The sequence below is a fragment of the Hippichthys cyanospilos genome, unplaced genomic scaffold (assembly GCF_059441005.1).
Source record: "Hippichthys cyanospilos isolate Australia breed blue-spotted pipefish unplaced genomic scaffold, RoL_Hcya_1.0 HiC_scaffold_71, whole genome shotgun sequence".
NCBI lineage: Eukaryota > Metazoa > Chordata > Actinopteri > Syngnathiformes > Syngnathidae > Hippichthys > Hippichthys cyanospilos.
The window spans coordinates 70,001-72,500 of record NW_028283427.1 but is presented as its reverse complement, the minus strand read 5'-3'; positions in this window follow the sequence as shown (position 1 = coordinate 72,500).

The following is a 2,500-nucleotide window of genomic DNA, read 5'->3' as shown; positions in this document are numbered from 1 at the left end:
GGCCGGCGTTCCTGGTTCCCTGGAGCGGCCAAATATTAGGCAAAGTGCCGGTGTCCGCCCGGTTCCCCAAACGCCCCTGGTCGCCCAACTCAGGGCAGAAGTGCTGAAGTCAGGCCGAGTGTCCTGGTTCCCTGGAGCGGCCAAATATTAGGCAAAGTGCCGCTGTCCGCCCGGTTCCCCAAACGCCCCTGGTCGCCCAACTCAGGGCAGAAGTGCTGAAGTCAGGCCGAGTGTCCTGGTTCCCTGGAGCGGCCAAATATTAGGCAAAAAGCCGGTGTCCGCCCGGTTCCCCAAACGCCCCTGGTCGCCCAACTCAGGGGCAGAAGTGCTGAAATGAGGCCGACCTGCCTGGTTCCCTGGAGCGGCCAAATATTAGGCAAAGTGCCGCTGTCCGCCCGGTTCCCCAAACGCCCCTGGTCGCCCAACTCAGGGCAGAAGTGCTGAAGTCAGGCCGAGTGTCCTGGTTCCCTGGAGCGGCCAAATATTAGGCAAAAAGCCGGTGTCCGCCCGGTTCCCCAAACGCCCCTGGTCGCCCAACTCAGGGGCAGAAGTGCTGAAATGAGGCCGAGTTGCCTGGTTCCCTAAAGCGGCCAAAAAAAGAGCAAAGTGCCGGTGTCCGCCCGGTTCCCCAAACGCCCCTGGTCGCCCAACTCAGGGGAGAAGTGCTGAAATGAGGCCGAGTTGCCTGGTTCCCTAAAGCGGCCAAATATTAGGCAAAGTGCCGGTGTCCGCCCGGTTCCCCAAACGCCCCTGGTCGCCCAACTCAGGGGCAGAAGTGCTGAAATGAGGCCGACCTGCCTGGTTCCCTGGAGCGGCCAAATATCAGGCAAAGTGCCGCTGTCCGCCCGGTTCCTCAAACGCCCCTGGTCGCCCAACTCAGGGGCAGAAGTGCAGGAATGAGGCCGACCTGCCTGGTTCCCTGGAGCGGCTAAAAATTAGGCAAAGTGCCGGTGTCAAACGCCCCTGGTCGCCCAGCCCAAAAAATGACAAAGTCCCACAAACGCCCCTGGTCGCCCAAACACTAAACGCCCCTGGTCGCCCAGCCGAAAAAATGACAAAGTCCCACAGACGCCCCTGGTCGCCCAAACACTCAACGCCCCTGGTCGCCCATCCGAAAAAATGACTAAGTGCCAACAGCGCCCCTGGTCGCCCAGCCCAAAAAATGACAAAGTGCCAACAGCGCCCCTGGTCGCCCAGCCTTAAAATATGACAAAGTCACACTTCAGGCCGAATTGTGCTGAACAGAGGCCGACCTGCCTGGTTCCCTGGAGCGGCCAAATAACAGGCAATGTCCCGGTGTCTGCCCGGTCCCTCAAACGCCCCTGGTCGCCCAGGATTAAAATATGACAAAGTCCCACTTCAGGCCGACTTGTGCTGAGCAGAGGCCGGCGTTCCTGGTTCCCTGGAGCGGCCGAATTAAAGGCAAAGTCCCGGTGTCAGCCCGGTCCCACAAACGCCCCTGGTCGCCCAGCCACACGGCGCCCCTGGTCGCCCATCCACAAAAACGGCAAAGTGTCAAAAATGCCCCTGGTCGCCCAGCCAATAAACGCCCCTGGTCGCCCATTCATAAAAACGGCAAAGTGTCAAAAATGCCCCTGGTCGCCCAGCCACACGGCGCCCCTGGTCGCCCATCCACAAAAACGGCAAAGTGTCAAAAATGCCCCTGGTCGCCCAGCCACTAGCCGCCCCTGGTCGCCCATCCATAAAAACGGCAAAGTGTCAAAAATGCCCCTGGTCGCCCAGCCAATAAACGCCCCTGGTCGCCCATTCATAAAAACGGCAAAGTGTCAAAAATGCCCCTGGTCGCCCAGCCACACGGCGCCCCTGGTCGCCCATCCACAAAAACGGCAAAGTGTCAAAAATGCCCCTGGTCGCCCAGCCACTAGCCGCCCCTGGTCGCCCATCCATAAAAACGGCAAAGTGTCAAAAATGCCCCTGGTCGCCCAGCAAACAAACGCCCCTGGTCGCCCATCCATAAAAACGGCAAAGTGTCAAAAATGCCCCTGGTCGCCCAGCAAACAAACGCCCCTGGTCGCCCATCCATAAAAACGGCAAAGTGTCAAAAATGCCCCTGGTCGCCCAGCAAACAAACGCCCCTGGTCGCCCATCCATAAAAACGGCAAAGTGTCAAAAATGCCCCTGGTCGCCCAGCAAACAAACGCCCCTGGTCGCCCATCCATAAAAACGGCAAAGTGTCAAAAATGCCCCTGGTCGCCCAGCAAACAAACGCCCCTGGTCGCCCATCCATAAAAACGGCAAAGTGTCAAAAATGCCCCTGGTCGCCCAGCAAACAAACGCCCCTGGTCGCCCATCCATAAAAACGGCAAAGTGTCAAAAATGCCCCTGGTCGCCCAGCAAACAAACGCCCCTGGTCGCCCATCCATAAAAACGGCAAAGTGTCAAAAATGCCCCTGGTCGCCCAGCAAACAAACGCCCCTGGTCGCCCAGCCGAAAAAATGACTAAGTGCAAACAGCGCCCCTGGTCGCCCAAACACTCAAC